Raw genomic sequence first — 22,057 nt, forward strand, 5'->3', positions numbered from 1 at the left:
GATTTTAAAGTCATGCGACCTAAACAGCACTCCAATGCCAGAGGAACGATTTTCATTATCTCCGGACCAGATAGAGGGCCCATGAGGCCAATCTTTTCTTAAATCTGCATAATTCATATCAAAGTCAATGTTACATTCTTGCAAACAAAAGACATCACAGTCCACTGTTGACAGGTAGGAAAACAAAGCAGCCCTTCTTGTAGAGCCCCTTATACTCCTCACATTGAGCGAGGCTACTTTAATTGATGAGGTCATGATAGGTTAGTTCAGGTCACACTACTGTCAGAATCAGACATAAAGCCCACCGATGTTAACGGGCTCTGCACTTCTGAGTCCGAAAAAGAAATGTTTATAGGGTCTGAAGGCCTTGGCTCCTCAGGAGGGGCAGCGGGAGCCATTGGCTTGTATTGCAGAAGACTTGGTTTTAATGGACACTTCTTGGAAGTCTCCCTGGCCACATTCTCATCAGACCTATCATCTGTTTTCCTTTTCCTACGAGTTTCCAGCTCCATTGCTTCTTCCTCCGAGCTAAATGTCCCGATTTCAGCAGAGGGACTCCCCTCCACCACCATATCACCCGGATCAGAATCAGCAGCCCAGTCCTTAGATGAAGCTTCCCTCCTCTCAGGACGGACAGGTTTCTCAGCTGGAGGTTTCTGCATAGACGTGGGCTTATGCGCAGCAGGAATAGGAGAACTGGCAGGTTTTCCCTGTGCAGCAGGCACTGAAGTGCTTGTGGACCCGCCTACAGGGGGTTGTGTTCGCACAGTAGATACAGGAGCACCGGTGGGACCCCCCTTAGCAGCAGGAGCAGGAGGGTTGGTTGGCTTCCTCTGTGCAGCAGGTGCAGACGTACCACCTGATGTACTAGCAGGCTTGGTCTGTGGAGCAGGTACTGGAGAGCTAGAAGACTGCCCCCGCGCTGTAGACGCACCCGCAGGAGCAGGAACAGCAGAGGGTTGCCTCTGCCCCCCGGGAGCAGATGGAGGCACACGGGCAGGTTGCTTTGCCAGCGTTTCAGCATAGGTTTCCGCCTTTTTCTTCAAAGGACACTCCCGGAAGGAGTGACCTGGGACCCGGCAGATGTTGCACACCATCTCATTGGTACAGTCCATTGTGGCATGTCCATGCTTGTAGCACTTCTTACAGATTGCCACCTCCTCCTTGCAGTTCTCATAAGTGTGACCGAAACACATGCATTTCCGGCAGAAGAGGGGCATGTCCGGGTAGAAGAGGCGCCCCCGCTCCCTACCGATCAGGAAACTTGACGGAGGATGACGCTGACCACCAATGCCATTTGGATCTTCACAAAATTTAACAAAAAATTTATGCTTTCCCGTCCAGAGGTTTTCCTCATTCATGACCTTGTGGGAATACCGCAGTTCTGGGAAATAGTTTTGAAGAAAGCAAATAATATTAACTAAGGGAACATGAGGGTTGCTCATCTGAACCACGAGCGGCTTCTCTCCACCGGAGTAAAGGATGACAAAGGTGAGTCCTTTAAGATCCTCATCTGAAAGGTGCAGGTGAATCTGGCGGAAGAGGTTCTGGCACGCATACTCCGACTCCAGAGTCAAAGTGAAGGAACCGGGGCGATCTTGAAGGGCCAGGATGTCTTCCCTCTTTACTCCTAGGATCTCCAGCAGCACTCTCCTCACGAAAAACTTCAAGGTCAACTTCTCCTTGGATGCATCGTCCACTTCGATCTTGAAAGAGTTCTTGATGCGAAGGTCACCAGCTCTGGCATAGCGCACTGCGGCCGCTACTGCTGATGCCATCTTCAAAAGGTAGATAGGGTCGATCGCCTTCTTGGTTTCTTTGCGTATCTGCCCCCTAAAGCAGCATGAGGCTTAAGACGGCTTTTACACCGCCGATGCCTCAAGGCCAAGGGCACGATTGGCTTAGAATCCTTCTGGCAAGATGTGGTATCTTAGCCAAAAGGCCGAGAAGCGATAACCAGAATTGGTTTCAAACTACGGAGCCACCCAAGGATCCTGAAAAGTCCATTTGTGGAGATGAGCTCCTGGACTCCCGTTAAGAAGACATGTTGTCAACCTCTAGATCCCTTACATGCCTGCACTTTTCGGCTTGCTGCTGCTGCAATCCACGCGTTTTAAATCTGCATAACTCCACCTCTTTAAACACAGCACCTTCACCCCCTGCTGTTCCCACCCGCCTCAACACCGTTGGAAGGGAGGAGAACCAATTAAGGCGGGGGGTGGGGTGGAACGAGCAGCTGTCTACCCTTAGCAGGAGGGCTCCTGATTACATACCTCTCCTGCTGCTGCTGCTGCTGGCTGTCCAGCAGCAGACTGAAGGTGGCTGCTGCTGTGCACAGGTATATAAAGGCTCAGAGCCTATTATGACACGCGCAGCCAGCGTTCCATTGCCACATTCCATCTACTGCAGGCAGGATACCTGGCTGGCTGAATGTCGCTGAGAAGCTCACAGAGACCGCCATAAGCAACAGTTTAACAGAATGCCACAGACTAATCAACCAAACTTTTTGGGTTGGGTTCTCTTTTATAGTCTGCAGGCATTAAATGAAAGAAGTCAGTGTTCCAGCAGAAGGAGACAACGTTTCAGAAAAGGCATTGTAGCAAACCAAAAAAGAAATTTTAAGCGCAGCAGAGTAACCAGCGCACATACCTGTTAGCTCAGGTGAGTTTAAAAGGCTGCTGTTGATAACAAGGGCATTTGCTAAATAGATGGTGTGTGTGCAACAATATACTGAAAGGTCAATTATATTGTGCAGCTTATCTCACCACCTGTAGTTATTTAGGTGAAAGCTCCAAAATGCTTGCCTAATATGTCTGTTTATCCAAAAGGAAGTAAAAAGGGAGAGCTAGAAAGATAGCATTGCATCACATTACATGGCAATGCAATGCACAGTTGCTGAAGTTGAACCAAAATGAGCTTGTAATCTGGCTTCTGCAACTTTGAACATGAAAAATCCAATGAGGAGAAGAAAAGCAAAGCCAAAGAGTCCATCCCAAAATCCGACAAACAAGCAAAATGAACAAAAAACATTGAATTCAATTCTTTCTGATTTTAGAAACTGCATTAAAGAAGGGGTGCACTGGTCCTGGAGATACTGCAATACCAGGTCAATGCGTGGAGTGGACAGAGCAAGCTCTTTTTCCATCTCCCTGTTCTAAAAATCCATTTAATATATGGTCCCCAGATAGGGGACGTATCAGATATTAAACTGATAAGAACAGATACTACACTTGATCTTAGCCAAAAGGCCGAGAAGCGATAACCAGAATTGGTTTCAAACTACGGAGCCACCCAAGGATCCTGAAAAGTCCATTTGTGGAGATGAGCTCCTGGACTCCCGTTAAGAAGACATGTTGTCAACCTCTAGATCCCTTACATGCCTGCACTTTTCGGCTTGCTGCTGCTGCAATCCACGCGTTTTAGATCTGCATAACTCCACCTCTTTAAACACAGCACCTTCACCCCCTGCTGTTCCCACCCGCCTCAACACCGTTGGAAGGGAGGAGAACCAATTAAGGCGGGGGGTGGGGTGGAACGAGCAGCTGTCTACCCTTAGCAGGAGGGCTCCTGATTACATACCTCTCCTGCTGCTGCTGCTGCTGCTGCTGGCTGTCCAGCAGCAGACTGAAGGTGGCTGCTGCTGTGCACAGGTATATAAAGGCTCAGAGCCTATTATGACACGCGCAGCCAGCGTTCCATTGCCACATTCCATCTACTGCAGGCAGGATACCTGGCTGGCTGAATGTCGCTGAGATGCTCACAGAGACCGCCATAAGCAACAGTTTAACAGAATGCCACAGACTAATCAACCAAACTTTTTGGGTTGCGTTCTCTTTTATAGTCTGCAGGCATTAAATGAAAGAAGTCAGTGTTCCAGCAGAAGGAGACAACGTTTCAGAAAAGGCATTGTAGCAAACCAAAAAAGAAATTTTAAGCGCAGCAGAGTAACCAGCGCACATACCTGTTAGCTCAGGTGAGTTTAAAAGGCTGCTGTTGATAACAAGGGCATTTGCTAAATAGATGGTGTGTGTGCAACAATATACTGAAAGGTCAATTATATTGTGCAGCTTATCTCACCACCTGTAGTCATTTAGGTGAAAGCTCCAAAATGCTTGCCTAATATGTCTGTTTATCCAAAAGGAAGTAAAAAGGGAGAGCTAGAAAGATAGCATTGCATCACATTACATGGCAATGCAATGCACAGTTGCTGAAGTTGAACCAAAATGAGCTTGTAATCTGGCTTCTGCAACTTTGAACATGAAAAATCCAATGAGGAGAAGAAAAGCAAAGCCAAAGAGTCCATCCCAAAATCCGACAAACAAGCAAAATGAACAAAAAACATTGAATTCAATTCTTTCTGATTTTAGAAACTGCATTAAAGAAGGGGTGCACCGGTCCTGGAGATACTGCAATACCAGGTCAATGCGTGGAGTGGACAGAGCAAGTTCTTTTTCCATCTCCCTGTTCTAAAAATCCATTTAATATATGGTCCCCAGATAGGGGACGTATCAGATATTAAACTGATAAGAACAGATACTACACTTGATCTTAGCCAAAAGGCCGAGAAGCGATAACCAGAATTGGTTTCAAACTACGGAGCCACCCAAGGATCCTGAAAAGTCCATTTGTGGAGATGAGCTCCTGGACTCCCGTTAAGAAGACATGTTGTCAACCTCTAGATCCCTTACATGCCTGCACTTTTCGGCTTGCTGCTGCTGCAATCCACGCGTTTTAGATCTGCATAACTCCACCTCTTTAAACACAGCACCTTCACCCCCTGCTGTTCCCACCCGCCTCAACACCGTTGGAAGGGAGGAGAACCAATTAAGGCGGGGGGGTGGGGTGGAACGAGCAGCTGTCTACCCTTAGCAGGAGGGCTCCTGATTACATACCTCTCCTGCTGCTGCTGCTGCTGGCTGTCCAGCAGCAGACTGAAGGTGGCTGCTGCTGTGCACAGGTATATAAAGGCTCAGAGCCTATTATGACACGCGCAGCCAGCGTTCCATTGCCACATTCCATCTACTGCAGGCAGGATACCTGGCTGGCTGAATGTCGCTGAGAAGCTCACAGAGACCGCCATAAGCAACAGTTTAACAGAATGCCACAGACTAATCAACCAAACTTTTTGGGTTGGGTTCTCTTTTATAGTCTGCAGGCATTAAATGAAAGAAGTCAGTGTTCCAGCAGAAGGAGACAACGTTTCAGAAAAGGCATTGTAGCAAACCAAAAAAGAAATTTTAAGCGCAGCAGAGTAACCAGCGCACATACCTGTTAGCTCAGGTGAGTTTAAAAGGCTGCTGTTGATAACAAGGGCATTTGCTAAATAGATGGTGTGTGTGCAACAATATACTGAAAGGTCAATTTTATTGTGCAGCTTATCTCACCACCTGTAGTTATTTAGGTGAAAGCTCCAAAATGCTTGCCTAATATGTCTGTTTATCCAAAAGGAAGTAAAAAGGGAGAGCTAGAAAGATAGCATTGCATCACATTACATGGCAATGCAATACACAGTTGCTGAAGTTGAACCAAAATGAGCTTGTAATCTGGCTTCTGCAACTTTGAACATGAAAAATCCAATGAGGAGAAGAAAAGCAAAGCCAAAGAGTCCATCCCAAAATCCGACAAACAAGCAAAATGAACAAAAAACATTGAATTCAATTCTTTCTGATTTTAGAAACTGCATTAAAGAAGGGGTGCACCGGTCCTGGAGATACTGCAATACCAGGTCAATGCGTGGAGTGGACAGAGCAAGCTCTTTTTCCATCTCCCTGTTCTAAAAATCCATTTAATATATGGTCCCCAGATAGGGGACGTATCAGATATTAAACTGATAAGAACAGATACTACACTTGATCTTAGCCAAAAGGCCGAGAAGCGATAACCAGAATTGGTTTCAAACTACGGAGCCACCCAAGGATCCTGAAAAGTCCATTTGTGGAGATGAGCTCCTGGACTCCCGTTAAGAAGACATGTTGTCAACCTCTAGATCCCTTACATGCCTGCACTTTTCGGCTTGCTGCTGCTGCAATCCACGCGTTTTAGATCTGCATAACTCCACCTCTTTAAACACAGCACCTTCACCCCCTGCTGTTCCCACCCGCCTCAACACCGTTGGAAGGGAGGAGAACCAATTAAGGCGGGGGGTGGGGTGGAACGAGCAGCTGTCTACCCTTAGCAGGAGGGCTCCTGATTACATACCTCTCCTGCTGCTGCTGCTGCTGGCTGTCCAGCAGCAGACTGAAGGTGGCTGCTGCTGTGCACAGGTATATAAAGGCTCAGAGCCTATTATGACACGCGCAGCCAGCGTTCCATTGCCACATTCCATCTACTGCAGGCAGGATACCTGGCTGGCTGAATGTCGCTGAGAAGCTCACAGAGACCGCCATAAGCAACAGTTTAACAGAATGCCACAGACTAATCAACCAAACTTTTTGGGTTGGGTTCTCTTTTATAGTCTGCAGGCATTAAATGAAAGAAGTCAGTGTTCCAGCAGAAGGAGACAACGTTTCAGAAAAGGCATTGTAGCAAACCAAAAAAGAAATTTTAAGCGCAGCAGAGTAACCAGCGCACATACCTGTTAGCTCAGGTGAGTTTAAAAGGCTGCTGTTGATAACAAGGGCATTTGCTAAATAGATGGTGTGTGTGCAACAATATACTGAAAGGTCAATTATATTGTGCAGCTTATCTCACCACCTGTAGTTATTTAGGTAAAAGCTCCAAAATGCTTGCCTAATATGTCTGTTTATCCAAAAGGAAGTAAAAAGGGAGAGCTAGAAAGATAGCATTGCATCACATTACATGGCAATGCAATGCACAGTTGCTGAAGTTGAACCAAAATGAGCTTGTAATCTGGCTTCTGCAACTTTGAACATGAAAAATCCAATGAGGAGAAGAAAAGCAAAGCCAAAGAGTCCATCCCAAAATCCGACAAACAAGCAAAATGAACAAAAAACATTGAATTCAATTCTTTCTGATTTTAGAAACTGCATTAAAGAAGGGGTGCACCGGTCCTGGAGATACTGCAATACCAGGTCAATGCGTGGAGTGGACAGAGCAAGCTCTTTTTCCATCTCCCTGTTCTAAAAATCCATTTAATATATGGTCCCCAGATAGGGGACGTATCAGATATTAAACTGATAAGAACAGATACTACACTTGATCTTAGCCAAAAGGCCGAGAAGCGATAACCAGAATTGGTTTCAAACTACGGAGCCACCCAAGGATCCTGAAAAGTCCATTTGTGGAGATGAGCTCCTGGACTCCCGTTAAGAAGACATGTTGTCAACCTCTAGATCCCTTACATGCCTGCACTTTTCGGCTTGCTGCTGCTGCAATCCACGCGTTTTAGATCTGCATAACTCCACCTCTTTAAACACAGCACCTTCACCCCCTGCTGTTCCCACCCGCCTCAACACCGTTGGAAGGGAGGAGAACCAATTAAGGCGGGGGGTGGGGTGGAACGAGCAGCTGTCTACCCTTAGCAGGAGGGCTCCTGATTACATACCTCTCCTGCTGCTGCTGCTGCTGGCTGTCCAGCAGCAGACTGAAGGTGGCTGCTGCTGTGCACAGGTATATAAAGGCTCAGAGCCTATTATGACACGCGCAGCCAGCGTTCCATTGCCACATTCCATCTACTGCAGGCAGGATACCTGGCTGGCTGAATGTCGCTGAGAAGCTCACAGAGACCGCCATAAGCAACAGTTTAACAGAATGCCACAGACTAATCAACCAAACTTTTTGGGTTGGGTTCTCTTTTATAGTCTGCAGGCATTAAATGAAAGAAGTCAGTGTTCCAGCAGAAGGAGACAACGTTTCAGAAAAGGCATTGTAGCAAACCAAAAAAGAAATTTTAAGCGCAGCAGAGTAACCAGCGCACATACCTGTTAGCTCAGGTGAGTTTAAAAGGCTGCTGTTGATAACAAGGGCATTTGCTAAATAGATGGTGTGTGTGCAACAATATACTGAAAGGTCAATTATATTGTGCAGCTTATCTCACCACCTGTAGTTATTTAGGTGAAAGCTCCAAAATGCTTGCCTACTATGTCTGTTTATCCAAAAGGAAGTAAAAAGGGAGAGCTAGAAAGATAGCATTGCATCACATTACATGGCAATGCAATGCACAGTTGCTGAAGTTGAACCAAAATGAGCTTGTAATCTGGCTTCTGCAACTTTGAACATGAAAAATCCAATGAGGAGAAGAAAAGCAAAGCCAAAGAGTCCATCCCAAAATCCGACAAACAAGCAAAATGAACAAAAAACATTGAATTCAATTCTTTCTGATTTTAGAAACTGCATTAAAGAAGGGGTGCACCGGTCCTGGAGATACTGCAATACCAGGTCAATGCGTGGAGTGGACAGAGCAAGCTCTTTTTCCATCTCCCTGTTCTAAAAATCCATTTAATATATGGTCCCCAGATAGGGGACGTATCAGATATTAAACTGATAAGAACAGATACTACACTTGATCTTAGCCAAAAGGCCGAGAAGCGATAACCAGAATTGGTTTCAAACTACGGAGCCACCCAAGGATCCTGAAAAGTCCATTTGTGGAGATGAGCTCCTGGACTCCCGTTAAGAAGACATGTTGTCAACCTCTAGATCCCTTACATGCCTGCACTTTTCGGCTTGCTGCTGCTGCAATCCACGCGTTTTAGATCTGCATAACTCCACCTCTTTAAACACAGCACCTTCACCCCCTGCTGTTCCCACCCGCCTCAACACCGTTGGAAGGGAGGAGAACCAATTAAGGCGGGGGGTGGGGTGGAACGAGCAGCTGTCTACCCTTAGCAGGAGGGCTCCTGATTACATACCTCTCCTGCTGCTGCTGCTGCTGCTGCTGGCTGTCCAGCAGCAGACTGAAGGTGGCTGCTGCTGTGCACAGGTATATAAAGGCTCAGAGCCTATTATGACACGCGCAGCCAGCGTTCCATTGCCACATTCCATCTACTGCAGGCAGGATACCTGGCTGGCTGAATGTCGCTGAGATGCTCACAGAGACCGCCATAAGCAACAGTTTAACAGAATGCCACAGACTAATCAACCAAACTTTTTGGGTTGCGTTCTCTTTTATAGTCTGCAGGCATTAAATGAAAGAAGTCAGTGTTCCAGCAGAAGGAGACAACGTTTCAGAAAAGGCATTGTAGCAAACCAAAAAAGAAATTTTAAGCGCAGCAGAGTAACCAGCGCACATACCTGTTAGCTCAGGTGAGTTTAAAAGGCTGCTGTTGATAACAAGGGCATTTGCTAAATAGATGGTGTGTGTGCAACAATATACTGAAAGGTCAATTATATTGTGCAGCTTATCTCACCACCTGTAGTCATTTAGGTGAAAGCTCCAAAATGCTTGCCTAATATGTCTGTTTATCCAAAAGGAAGTAAAAAGGGAGAGCTAGAAAGATAGCATTGCATCACATTACATGGCAATGCAATGCACAGTTGCTGAAGTTGAACCAAAATGAGCTTGTAATCTGGCTTCTGCAACTTTGAACATGAAAAATCCAATGAGGAGAAGAAAAGCAAAGCCAAAGAGTCCATCCCAAAATCCGACAAACAAGCAAAATGAACAAAAAACATTGAATTCAATTCTTTCTGATTTTAGAAACTGCATTAAAGAAGGGGTGCACCGGTCCTGGAGATACTGCAATACCAGGTCAATGCGTGGAGTGGACAGAGCAAGTTCTTTTTCCATCTCCCTGTTCTAAAAATCCATTTAATATATGGTCCCCAGATAGGGGACGTATCAGATATTAAACTGATAAGAACAGATACTACACTTGATCTTAGCCAAAAGGCCGAGAAGCGATAACCAGAATTGGTTTCAAACTACGGAGCCACCCAAGGATCCTGAAAAGTCCATTTGTGGAGATGAGCTCCTGGACTCCCGTTAAGAAGACATGTTGTCAACCTCTAGATCCCTTACATGCCTGCACTTTTCGGCTTGCTGCTGCTGCAATCCACGCGTTTTAGATCTGCATAACTCCACCTCTTTAAACACAGCACCTTCACCCCCTGCTGTTCCCACCCGCCTCAACACCGTTGGAAGGGAGGAGAACCAATTAAGGCGGGGGGGTGGGGTGGAACGAGCAGCTGTCTACCCTTAGCAGGAGGGCTCCTGATTACATACCTCTCCTGCTGCTGCTGCTGCTGGCTGTCCAGCAGCAGACTGAAGGTGGCTGCTGCTGTGCACAGGTATATAAAGGCTCAGAGCCTATTATGACACGCGCAGCCAGCGTTCCATTGCCACATTCCATCTACTGCAGGCAGGATACCTGGCTGGCTGAATGTCGCTGAGAAGCTCACAGAGACCGCCATAAGCAACAGTTTAACAGAATGCCACAGACTAATCAACCAAACTTTTTGGGTTGGGTTCTCTTTTATAGTCTGCAGGCATTAAATGAAAGAAGTCAGTGTTCCAGCAGAAGGAGACAACGTTTCAGAAAAGGCATTGTAGCAAACCAAAAAAGAAATTTTAAGCGCAGCAGAGTAACCAGCGCACATACCTGTTAGCTCAGGTGAGTTTAAAAGGCTGCTGTTGATAACAAGGGCATTTGCTAAATAGATGGTGTGTGTGCAACAATATACTGAAAGGTCAATTTTATTGTGCAGCTTATCTCACCACCTGTAGTTATTTAGGTGAAAGCTCCAAAATGCTTGCCTAATATGTCTGTTTATCCAAAAGGAAGTAAAAAGGGAGAGCTAGAAAGATAGCATTGCATCACATTACATGGCAATGCAATACACAGTTGCTGAAGTTGAACCAAAATGAGCTTGTAATCTGGCTTCTGCAACTTTGAACATGAAAAATCCAATGAGGAGAAGAAAAGCAAAGCCAAAGAGTCCATCCCAAAATCCGACAAACAAGCAAAATGAACAAAAAACATTGAATTCAATTCTTTCTGATTTTAGAAACTGCATTAAAGAAGGGGTGCACCGGTCCTGGAGATACTGCAATACCAGGTCAATGCGTGGAGTGGACAGAGCAAGCTCTTTTTCCATCTCCCTGTTCTAAAAATCCATTTAATATATGGTCCCCAGATAGGGGACGTATCAGATATTAAACTGATAAGAACAGATACTACACTTGATCTTAGCCAAAAGGCCGAGAAGCGATAACCAGAATTGGTTTCAAACTACGGAGCCACCCAAGGATCCTGAAAAGTCCATTTGTGGAGATGAGCTCCTGGACTCCCGTTAAGAAGACATGTTGTCAACCTCTAGATCCCTTACATGCCTGCACTTTTCGGCTTGCTGCTGCTGCAATCCACGCGTTTTAGATCTGCATAACTCCACCTCTTTAAACACAGCACCTTCACCCCCTGCTGTTCCCACCCGCCTCAACACCGTTGGAAGGGAGGAGAACCAATTAAGGCGGGGGGTGGGGTGGAACGAGCAGCTGTCTACCCTTAGCAGGAGGGCTCCTGATTACATACCTCTCCTGCTGCTGCTGCTGCTGGCTGTCCAGCAGCAGACTGAAGGTGGCTGCTGCTGTGCACAGGTATATAAAGGCTCAGAGCCTATTATGACACGCGCAGCCAGCGTTCCATTGCCACATTCCATCTACTGCAGGCAGGATACCTGGCTGGCTGAATGTCGCTGAGAAGCTCACAGAGACCGCCATAAGCAACAGTTTAACAGAATGCCACAGACTAATCAACCAAACTTTTTGGGTTGGGTTCTCTTTTATAGTCTGCAGGCATTAAATGAAAGAAGTCAGTGTTCCAGCAGAAGGAGACAACGTTTCAGAAAAGGCATTGTAGCAAACCAAAAAAGAAATTTTAAGCGCAGCAGAGTAACCAGCGCACATACCTGTTAGCTCAGGTGAGTTTAAAAGGCTGCTGTTGATAACAAGGGCATTTGCTAAATAGATGGTGTGTGTGCAACAATATACTGAAAGGTCAATTATATTGTGCAGCTTATCTCACCACCTGTAGTTATTTAGGTAAAAGCTCCAAAATGCTTGCCTAATATGTCTGTTTATCCAAAAGGAAGTAAAAAGGGAGAGCTAGAAAGATAGCATTGCATCACATTACATGGCAATGCAATGCACAGTTGCTGAAGTTGAACCAAAATGAGCTTGTAATCTGGCTTCTGCAACTTTGAACATGAAAAATCCAATGAGGAGAAGAAAAGCAAAGCCAAAGAGTCCATCCCAAAATCCGACAAACAAGCAAAATGAACAAAAAACATTGAATTCAATTCTTTCTGATTTTAGAAACTGCATTAAAGAAGGGGTGCACCGGTCCTGGAGATACTGCAATACCAGGTCAATGCGTGGAGTGGACAGAGCAAGCTCTTTTTCCATCTCCCTGTTCTAAAAATCCATTTAATATATGGTCCCCAGATAGGGGACGTATCAGATATTAAACTGATAAGAACAGATACTACACTTGATCTTAGCCAAAAGGCCGAGAAGCGATAACCAGAATTGGTTTCAAACTACGGAGCCACCCAAGGATCCTGAAAAGTCCATTTGTGGAGATGAGCTCCTGGACTCCCGTTAAGAAGACATGTTGTCAACCTCTAGATCCCTTACATGCCTGCACTTTTCGGCTTGCTGCTGCTGCAATCCACGCGTTTTAGATCTGCATAACTCCACCTCTTTAAACACAGCACCTTCACCCCCTGCTGTTCCCACCCGCCTCAACACCGTTGGAAGGGAGGAGAACCAATTAAGGCGGGGGGTGGGGTGGAACGAGCAGCTGTCTACCCTTAGCAGGAGGGCTCCTGATTACATACCTCTCCTGCTGCTGCTGCTGCTGGCTGTCCAGCAGCAGACTGAAGGTGGCTGCTGCTGTGCACAGGTATATAAAGGCTCAGAGCCTATTATGACACGCGCAGCCAGCGTTCCATTGCCACATTCCATCTACTGCAGGCAGGATACCTGGCTGGCTGAATGTCGCTGAGAAGCTCACAGAGACCGCCATAAGCAACAGTTTAACAGAATGCCACAGACTAATCAACCAAACTTTTTGGGTTGGGTTCTCTTTTATAGTCTGCAGGCATTAAATGAAAGAAGTCAGTGTTCCAGCAGAAGGAGACAACGTTTCAGAAAAGGCATTGTAGCAAACCAAAAAAGAAATTTTAAGCGCAGCAGAGTAACCAGCGCACATACCTGTTAGCTCAGGTGAGTTTAAAAGGCTGCTGTTGATAACAAGGGCATTTGCTAAATAGATGGTGTGTGTGCAACAATATACTGAAAGGTCAATTATATTGTGCAGCTTATCTCACCACCTGTAGTTATTTAGGTGAAAGCTCCAAAATGCTTGCCTACTATGTCTGTTTATCCAAAAGGAAGTAAAAAGGGAGAGCTAGAAAGATAGCATTGCATCACATTACATGGCAATGCAATGCACAGTTGCTGAAGTTGAACCAAAATGAGCTTGTAATCTGGCTTCTGCAACTTTGAACATGAAAAATCCAATGAGGAGAAGAAAAGCAAAGCCAAAGAGTCCATCCCAAAATCCGACAAACAAGCAAAATGAACAAAAAACATTGAATTCAATTCTTTCTGATTTTAGAAACTGCATTAAAGAAGGGGTGCACCGGTCCTGGAGATACTGCAATACCAGGTCAATGCGTGGAGTGGACAGAGCAAGCTCTTTTTCCATCTCCCTGTTCTAAAAATCCATTTAATATATGGTCCCCAGATAGGGGACGTATCAGATATTAAACTGATAAGAACAGATACTACACTTGATCTTAGCCAAAAGGCCGAGAAGCGATAACCAGAATTGGTTTCAAACTACGGAGCCACCCAAGGATCCTGAAAAGTCCATTTGTGGAGATGAGCTCCTGGACTCCCGTTAAGAAGACATGTTGTCAACCTCTAGATCCCTTACATGCCTGCACTTTTCGGCTTGCTGCTGCTGCAATCCACGCGTTTTAGATCTGCATAACTCCACCTCTTTAAACACAGCACCTTCACCCCCTGCTGTTCCCACCCGCCTCAACACCGTTGGAAGGGAGGAGAACCAATTAAGGCGGGGGGTGGGGTGGAACGAGCAGCTGTCTACCCTTAGCAGGAGGGCTCCTGATTACATACCTCTCCTGCTGCTGCTGGCTGTCCAGCAGCAGACTGAAGGTGGCTGCTGCTGTGCACAGGTATATAAAGGCTCAGAGCCTATTATGACACGCGCAGCCAGCGTTCCATTGCCACATTCCATCTACTGCAGGCAGGATACCTGGCTGGCTGAATGTCGCTGAGAAGCTCACAGAGACCGCCATAAGCAACAGTTTAACAGAATGCCACAGACTAATCAACCAAACTTTTTGGGTTGGGTTCTCTTTTATAGTCTGCAGGCATTAAATGAAAGAAGTCAGTGTTCCAGCAGAAGGAGACAACGTTTCAGAAAAGGCATTGTAGCAAACCAAAAAAGAAATTTTAAGCGCAGCAGAGTAACCAGCGCACATACCTGTTAGCTCAGGTGAGTTTAAAAGGCTGCTGTTGATAACAAGGGCATTTGCTAAATAGATGGTGTGTGTGCAACAATATACTGAAAGGTCAATTATATTGTGCAGCTTATCTCACCACCTGTAGTTATTTAGGTGAAAGCTCCAAAATGCTTGCCTAATATGTCTGTTTATCCAAAAGGAAGTAAAAAGGGAGAGCTAGAAAGATAGCATTGCATCACATTACATGGCAATGCAATGCACAGTTGCTGAAGTTGAACCAAAATGAGCTTGTAATCTGGCTTCTGCAACTTTGAACATGAAAAATCCAATGAGGAGAAGAAAAGCAAAGCCAAAGAGTCCATCCCAAAATCCGACAAACAAGCAAAATGAACAAAAAACATTGAATTCAATTCTTTCTGATTTTAGAAACTGCATTAAAGAAGGGGTGCACCGGTCCTGGAGATACTGCAATACCAGGTCAATGCGTGGAGTGGACAGAGCAAGCTCTTTTTCCATCTCCCTGTTCTAAAAATCCATTTAATATATGGTCCCCAGATAGGGGACGTATCAGATATTAAACTGATAAGAACAGATACTACACTTGATCTTAGCCAAAAGGCCGAGAAGCGATAACCAGAATTGGTTTCAAACTACGGAGCCACCCAAGGATCCTGAAAAGTCCATTTGTGGAGATGAGCTCCTGGACTCCCGTTAAGAAGACATGTTGTCAACCTCTAGATCCCTTACATGCCTGCACTTTTCGGCTTGCTGCTGCTGCAATCCACGCGTTTTAGATCTGCATAACTCCACCTCTTTAAACACAGCACCTTCACCCCCTGCTGTTCCCACCCGCCTCAACACCGTTGGAAGGGAGGAGAACCAATTAAGGCGGGGGGTGGGGTGGAACGAGCAGCTGTCTACCCTTAACAGGAGGGCTCCTGATTACATACCTCTCCTGCTGCTGCTGCTGCTGGCTGTCCAGCAGCAGACTGAAGGTGGCTGCTGCTGTGCACAGGTATATAAAGGCTCAGAGCCTATTATGACACGCGCAGCCAGCGTTCCATTGCCACATTCCATCTACTGCAGGCAGGATACCTGGCTGGCTGAATGTCGCTGAGAAGCTCACAGAGACCGCCATAAGCAACAGTTTAACAGAATGCCACAGACTAATCAACCAAACTTTTTGGGTTGGGTTCTCTTTTATAGTCTGCAGGCATTAAATGAAAGAAGTCAGTGTTCCAGCAGAAGGAGACAACGTTTCAGAAAAGGCATTGTAGCAAACCAAAAAAGAAATTTTAAGCGCAGCAGAGTAACCAGCGCACATACCTGTTAGCTCAGGTGAGATTAAAAGGCTGCTGTTGATAACAAGGGCATTTGCTAAATAGATGGTGTGTGTGCAACAATATACTGAAAGGTCAATTATATTGTGCAGCTTATCTCACCACCTGTAGTTATTTAGGTGAAAGCTCCAAAATGCTTGCCTAATATGTCTGTTTATCCAAAAGGAAGTAAAAAGGGAGAGCTAGAAAGATAGCATTGCATCACATTACATGGCAATGCAATGCACAGTTGCTGAAGTTGAACCAAAATGAGCTTGTAATCTGGCTTCTGCAACTTTGAACATGAAAAATCCAATGAGAAGAAAAGCAAAGCCAAAGAGTCCATCCCAAAATCCGACAAACAAGCAAAATGAACAAAAAACATTGAATTCAATTCTTTCTGATTTTAGAAACTGCATTAAAGAAGGGGTGCACCGGTCCTGGAGATACTGCAATACCAGGTCAATGCGTGGAGTGGACAGAGCAAGCTCTTTTTCCATCTCCCTGTTCTAAAAATCCATTTAATATATGGTCCCCAGATAGGGGACTTATCAGATATTAAACTGATAAGAACAGATACTACACTTGATCTTAGCCAAAAGGCCGAGAAGCGATAACCAGAATTGGTTTCAAACTACGGAGCCACCCAAGGATCCTGAAAAGTCCATTTGTGGAGATGAGCTCCTGGACTCCCGTTAAGAAGACATGTTGTCAACCTCTAGATCCCTTACATGCCTGCACTTTTCGGCTTGCTGCTGCTGCAATCCACGCGTTTTAGATCTGCATAACTCCACCTCTTTAAACACAGCACCTTCACCCCCTGCTGTTCCCACCCGCCTCAACACCGTTGGAAGGGAGGAGAACCAATTAAGGCGGGGGGTGGGGTGGAACGAGCAGCTGTCTACCCTTAGCAGGAGGGCTCCTGATTACATACCTCTCCTGCTGCTGCTGCTGCTGGCTGTCCAGCAGCAGACTGAAGGTGGCTGCTGCTGTGCACAGGTATATAAAGGCTCAGAGCCTATTATGACACGCGCAGCCAGCGTTCCATTGCCACATTCCATCTACTGCAGGCAGGATACCTGGCTGGCTGAATGTCGCTGAGAAGCTCACAGAGACCGCCATAAGCAACAGTTTAACAGAATGCCACAGACTAATCAACCAAACTTTTTGGGTTGGGTTCTCTTTTATAGTCTGCAGGCATTAAATGAAAGAAGTCAGTGTTCCAGCAGAAGGAGACAACGTTTCAGAAAAGGCATTGTAGCAAACCAAAAAAGAAATTTTAAGCGCAGCAGAGTAACCAGCGCACATACCTGTTAGCTCAGGTGAGTTTAAAAGGCTGCTGTTGATAACAAGGGCATTTGCTAAATAGATGGTGTGTGTGCAACAATATACTGAAAGGTCAATTATATTGTGCAGCTTATCTCACCACCTGTAGTTATTTAGGTGAAAGCTCCAAAATGCTTGCCTAATATGTCTGTTTATCCAAAAGGAAGTAAAAAGGGAGAGCTAGAAAGATAGCATTGCATCACATTACATGGCAATGCAATGCACAGTTGCTGAAGTTGAACCAAAATGAGCTTGTAATCTGGCTTCTGCAACTTTGAACATGAAAAATCCAATGAGGAGAAGAAAAGCAAAGCCAAAGAGTCCATCCCAAAATCCGACAAACAAGCAAAATGAACAAAAAACATTGAATTTAATACTTTCTGATTTTAGAAACTGCATTAAAGAAGGGGTGCACCGGTCCTGGAGATACTGCAATACCAGGTCAATGCGTGGAGTGGACAGAGCAAGCTCTTTTTCCATCTCCCTGTTCTAAAAATCCATTTAATATATGGTCCCCAGATAGGGGATGTATCAGATATTAAACTGATAAGAACAGATACTACACTTGATCTTAGCCAAAAGGCCGAGAAGCGATAACCAGAATTGGTTTCAAACTACGGAGCCACCCAAGGATCCTGAAAAGTCCATTTGTGGAGATGAGCTCCTGGACTCCCGTTAAGAAGACATGTTGTCAACCTCTAGATCCCTTACATGCCTGCACTTTTCGGCTTGCTGCTGCTGCAATCCACGCGTTTTAGATCTGCATAACTCCACCTCTTTAAACACAGCACCTTCACCCCCTGCTGTTCCCACCCGCCTCAACACCGTTGGAAGGGAGGAGAACCAATTAAGGCGGGGGGTGGGGTGGAACGAGCAGCTGTCTACCCTTAGCAGGAGGGCTCCTGATTACATACCTCTCCTGCTGCTGCTGCTGCTGGCTGTCCAGCAGCAGACTGAAGGTGGCTGCTGCTGTGCACAGGTATATAAAGGCTCAGAGCCTATTATGACACGCGCAGCCAGCGTTCCATTGCCACATTCCATCTACTGCAGGCAGGATACCTGGCTGGCTGAATGTCGCTGAGAAGCTCACAGAGACCGCCATAAGCAACAGTTTAACAGAATGCCACAGACTAATCAACCAAACTTTTTGGGTTGGGTTCTCTTTTATAGTCTGCAGGCATTAAATGAAAGAAGTCAGTGTTCCAGCAGAAGGAGACAACGTTTCAGAAAAGGCATTGTAGCAAACCAAAAAAGAAATTTTAAGCGCAGCAGAGTAACCAGCGCACATACCTGTTAGCTCAGGTGAGTTTAAAAGGCTGCTGTTGATAACAAGGGCATTTGCTAAATAGATGGTGTGTGTGCAACAATATACTGAAAGGTCAATTATATTGTGCAGCTTATCTCACCACCTGTAGTTATTTAGGTAAAAGCTCCAAAATGCTTGCCTAATATGTCTGTTTATCCAAAAGGAAGTAAAAAGGGAGAGCTAGAAAGATAGCATTGCATCACATTACATGGCAATGCAATGCACAGTTGCTGAAGTTGAACCAAAATGAGCTTGTAATCTGGCTTCTGCAACTTTGAACATGAAAAATCCAATGAGGAGAAGAAAAGCAAAGCCAAAGAGTCCATCCCAAAATCCGACAAACAAGCAAAATGAACAAAAAACATTGAATTCAATTCTTTCTGATTTTAGAAACTGCATTAAAGAAGGGGTGCACCGGTCCTGGAGATACTGCAATACCAGGTCAATGCGTGGAGTGGACAGAGCAAGCTCTTTTTCCATCTCCCTGTTCTAAAAATCCATTTAATATATGGTCCCCAGATAGGGGACGTATCAGATATTAAACTGATAAGAACAGATAGTACACTTGATCTTAGCCAAAAGGCCGAGAAGCGATAACCAGAATTGGTTTCAAACTACGGAGCCACCCAAGGATCCTGAAAAGTCCATTTGTGGAGATGAGCTCCTGGACTCCCGTTAAGAAGACATGTTGTCAACCTCTAGATCCCTTACATGCCTGCACTTTTCGGCTTGCTGCTGCAGCAATCCACGCGTTTTAGATCTGCATAACTCCACCTCTTTAAACACAGCACCTTCACCCCCTGCTGTTCCCACCCGCCTCAACACCGTTGGAAGGGAGGAGAACCAATTAAGGCGGGGGGTGGGGTGGAACGAGCAGCTGTCTACCCTTAGCAGGAGGGCTCCTGATTACATACCTCTCCTGCTGCTGCTGCTGCTGGCTGTCCAGCAGCAGACTGAAGGTGGCTGCTGCTGTGCACAGGTATATAAAGGCTCAGAGCCTATTATGACACGCGCAGCCAGCGTTCCATTGCCACATTCCATCTACTGCAGGCAGGATACCTGGCTGGCTGAATGTCGCTGAGAAGCTGACAGAGACCGCCATAAGCAACAGTTTAACAGAATGCCACAGACTAATCAACCAAACTTTTTGGGTTGGGTTCTCTTTTATAGTCTGCAGGCATTAAATGAAAGAAGTCAGTGTTCCAGCAGAAGGAGACAACGTTTCAGAAAAGGCATTGTAGCAAACCAAAAAAGAAATTTTAAGCGCAGCAGAGTAACCAGCGCACATACCTGTTAGCTCAGGTGAGTTTAAAAGGCTGCTGTTGATAACAAGGGCATTTGCTAAATAGATGGTGTGTGTGCAACAATATACTGAAAGGTCAATTATATTGTGCAGCTTATCTCACCACCTGTAGTTATTTAGGTGAAAGCTCCAAAATGCTTGCCTAATATGTCTGTTTATCCAAAAGGAAGTAAAAAGGGAGAGCTAGAAAGATAGCATTGCATCACATTACATGGCAATGCAATGCACAGTTGCTGAAGTTGAACCAAAATGAGCTTGTAATCTGGCTTCTGCAACTTTGAACATGAAAAATCCAATGAGGAGAAGAAAAGCAAAGCCAAAGAGTCCATCCCAAAATCCGACAAACAAGCAAAATGAACAAAAAACATTGAATTCAATTCTTTCTGATTTTAGAAACTGCATTAAAGAAGGGGTGCACCGGTCCTGGAGATACTGCAATACCAGGTCAATGCGTGGAGTGGACAGAGCAAGCTCTTTTTCCATCTCTCTGTTCTAAAAATCCATTTAATATATGGTCCCCAGATAGGGGACGTATCAGATATTAAACTGATAAGAACAGATACTACACTTGATCTTAGCCAAAAGGCCGAGAAGCGATAATCAGAATTGGTTTCAAACTACGGAGCCACCCAAGGATCCTGAAAAGTCCATTTGTGGAGATGAGCTCCTGGACTCCCGTTAAGAAGACATGTTGTCAACCTCTAGATCCCTTACATGCCTGCACTTTTCGGCTTGCTGCTGCTGCAATCCACGCGTTTTAGATCTGCATAACTCCACCTCTTTAAACACAGCACCTTCACCCCCTGCTGTTCCCACCCGCCTCAACACCGTTGGAAGGGAGGAGAACCAATTAAGGCGGGGGGTGGGGTGGAACGAGCAGCTGTCTACCCTTAGCAGGAGGGCTCCTGATTACATACCTCTCCTGCTGCTGCTGCTGCTGGCTGTCCAGCAGCAGACTGAAGGTGGCTGCTGCTGTGCACAGGTATATAAAGGCTCAGAGCCTATTATGACACGCGCAGCCAGCGTTCCATTGCCACATTCCATCTACTGCAGGCAGGATACCTGGCTGGCTGAATGTCGCTGAGAAGCTGACAGAGACCGCCATAAGCAACAGTTTAACAGAATGCCACAGACTAATCAACCAAACTTTTTGGGTTGGGTTCTCTTTTATAGTCTGCAGGCATTAAATGAAAGAAGTCAGTGTTCCAGCAGAAGGAGACAACGTTTCAGAAAAGGCATTGTAGCAAACCAAAAAAGAAATTTTAAGCGCAGCAGAGTAACCAGCGCACATACCTGTTAGCTCAGGTGAGTTTAAAAGGCTGCTGTTGATAACAAGGGCATTTGCTAAATAGATGGTGTGTGTGCAACAATATACTGAAAGGTCAATTATATTGTGCAGCTTATCTCACCACCTGTAGTTATTTAGGTGAAAGCTCCAAAATGCTTGCCTAATATGTCTGTTTATCCAAAAGGAAGTAAAAAGGGAGAGCTAGAAAGATAGCATTGCATCACATTACATGGCAATGCAATGCACAGTTGCTGAAGTTGAACCAAAATGAGCTTGTAATCTGGCTTCTGCAACTTTGAACATGAAAAATCCAATGAGGAGAAGAAAAGCAAAGCCAAAGAGTCCATCCCAAAATCCGACAAACAAGCAAAATGAACAAAAAACATTGAATTCAATTCTTTCTGATTTTAGAAACTGCATTAAAGAAGGGGTGCACCGGTCCTGGAGATACTGCAATACCAGGTCAATGCATGGAGTGGACAGAGCAAGCTCTTTTTCCATCTCCCTGTTCTAAAAATCCATTTAATATATGGTCCCCAGATAGGGGACGTATCAGATATTAAACTGATAAGAACAGATTTTTTTTTTGATTGAATATATCTTTTATTAGCACAAAAAATAAGTTAACAGACAGTGTACAGTGCCGCAGCCCAGTACACACAGAATTCTACATCATATTTACATAGCATGAGGATACGACGCACTAACTAGACACATCACACCCCTATGCTACACAAAACACTCAATCTGAAAGAAAAAGTATGTCAATCAATACAGTACGACGAACCGTGATAAGGGATGGAGATTGGGAAAAAGGGGATGGGGAGGGGAAAATCACAGGCCCGAAGCTTTATTGAAAGACAAGACACATAAGAGGAGAGGGGGAGGAGGGGTTTAGTCCTCATCCTCGTCCTCCGGACCGTCCATGATGGAATAGTCTCTGAGCAGGCTGTGGATCAGCCTGCGGCAGTCCTGGATGGACATCCTCTCCCTCCTCAAGATGAGCCGGTTCCTGGCGACCCAAACGGCATCCTTGAAGCAGTTCATAAGGCGCCAAGCCTCCTGGATGGCTCCGACGGTATGAACCCCAGGGAAGAGTCCGTAAAGCACAGAATGGTGCGATA

General features: G+C 45.5%; 15 non-coding genes across 15 annotated transcripts; all 15 read right to left on the minus strand.

The window, feature by feature from the left end:
* Positions 1–3,069: 3,069 nt before the first annotated feature.
* LOC141228711 (U2 spliceosomal RNA) lies at positions 3,070–3,260 on the minus strand. The gene has a single exon (XR_012295514.1). It is a non-coding gene; the product is annotated as a U2 spliceosomal RNA (small nuclear RNA).
* Positions 3,261–4,381: 1,121 nt separating this feature from the next.
* Positions 4,382–4,572, minus strand: LOC141228305 (U2 spliceosomal RNA). The gene has a single exon (XR_012295220.1). It is a non-coding gene; the product is annotated as a U2 spliceosomal RNA (small nuclear RNA).
* A 1,116-nt stretch (positions 4,573–5,688) lies between these two features.
* Positions 5,689–5,879, minus strand: LOC141228056 (U2 spliceosomal RNA). Its single transcript, XR_012294982.1, has one exon. It is a non-coding gene; the product is annotated as a U2 spliceosomal RNA (small nuclear RNA).
* Positions 5,880–6,994: 1,115 nt separating this feature from the next.
* Positions 6,995–7,185, minus strand: LOC141228068 (U2 spliceosomal RNA). Its single transcript, XR_012294994.1, has one exon. It is a non-coding gene; the product is annotated as a U2 spliceosomal RNA (small nuclear RNA).
* Positions 7,186–8,300: 1,115 nt separating this feature from the next.
* Positions 8,301–8,491, minus strand: LOC141228079 (U2 spliceosomal RNA). The gene has a single exon (XR_012295005.1). It is a non-coding gene; the product is annotated as a U2 spliceosomal RNA (small nuclear RNA).
* A 1,121-nt stretch (positions 8,492–9,612) lies between these two features.
* Positions 9,613–9,803, minus strand: LOC141228306 (U2 spliceosomal RNA). Its single transcript, XR_012295221.1, has one exon. It is a non-coding gene; the product is annotated as a U2 spliceosomal RNA (small nuclear RNA).
* Positions 9,804–10,919: 1,116 nt separating this feature from the next.
* On the minus strand, positions 10,920–11,110 carry LOC141228091 (U2 spliceosomal RNA). Its single transcript, XR_012295016.1, has one exon. It is a non-coding gene; the product is annotated as a U2 spliceosomal RNA (small nuclear RNA).
* A 1,115-nt stretch (positions 11,111–12,225) lies between these two features.
* Positions 12,226–12,416, minus strand: LOC141228102 (U2 spliceosomal RNA). The gene has a single exon (XR_012295027.1). It is a non-coding gene; the product is annotated as a U2 spliceosomal RNA (small nuclear RNA).
* Positions 12,417–13,531: 1,115 nt separating this feature from the next.
* On the minus strand, positions 13,532–13,722 carry LOC141228114 (U2 spliceosomal RNA). Its single transcript, XR_012295038.1, has one exon. It is a non-coding gene; the product is annotated as a U2 spliceosomal RNA (small nuclear RNA).
* A 1,109-nt stretch (positions 13,723–14,831) lies between these two features.
* LOC141228125 (U2 spliceosomal RNA) lies at positions 14,832–15,022 on the minus strand. The gene has a single exon (XR_012295049.1). It is a non-coding gene; the product is annotated as a U2 spliceosomal RNA (small nuclear RNA).
* A 1,112-nt stretch (positions 15,023–16,134) lies between these two features.
* LOC141228200 (U2 spliceosomal RNA) lies at positions 16,135–16,325 on the minus strand. The gene has a single exon (XR_012295119.1). It is a non-coding gene; the product is annotated as a U2 spliceosomal RNA (small nuclear RNA).
* Positions 16,326–17,440: 1,115 nt separating this feature from the next.
* On the minus strand, positions 17,441–17,631 carry LOC141228231 (U2 spliceosomal RNA). The gene has a single exon (XR_012295150.1). It is a non-coding gene; the product is annotated as a U2 spliceosomal RNA (small nuclear RNA).
* A 1,115-nt stretch (positions 17,632–18,746) lies between these two features.
* On the minus strand, positions 18,747–18,937 carry LOC141228284 (U2 spliceosomal RNA). Its single transcript, XR_012295200.1, has one exon. It is a non-coding gene; the product is annotated as a U2 spliceosomal RNA (small nuclear RNA).
* Positions 18,938–20,052: 1,115 nt separating this feature from the next.
* LOC141228298 (U2 spliceosomal RNA) lies at positions 20,053–20,243 on the minus strand. Its single transcript, XR_012295213.1, has one exon. It is a non-coding gene; the product is annotated as a U2 spliceosomal RNA (small nuclear RNA).
* A 1,115-nt stretch (positions 20,244–21,358) lies between these two features.
* LOC141228349 (U2 spliceosomal RNA) lies at positions 21,359–21,555 on the minus strand. Its single transcript, XR_012295264.1, has one exon. It is a non-coding gene; the product is annotated as a U2 spliceosomal RNA (small nuclear RNA).
* Positions 21,556–22,057: the final 502 nt, after the last annotated feature.

Source organism: Phyllobates terribilis, unplaced genomic scaffold (assembly GCF_046119375.1).
Source record: "Phyllobates terribilis strain yellow unplaced genomic scaffold, ASM4611937v1 Scaffold_437__1_contigs__length_1545540, whole genome shotgun sequence".
Classification (NCBI taxonomy): Eukaryota; Metazoa; Chordata; class Amphibia; order Anura; family Dendrobatidae; genus Phyllobates; species Phyllobates terribilis.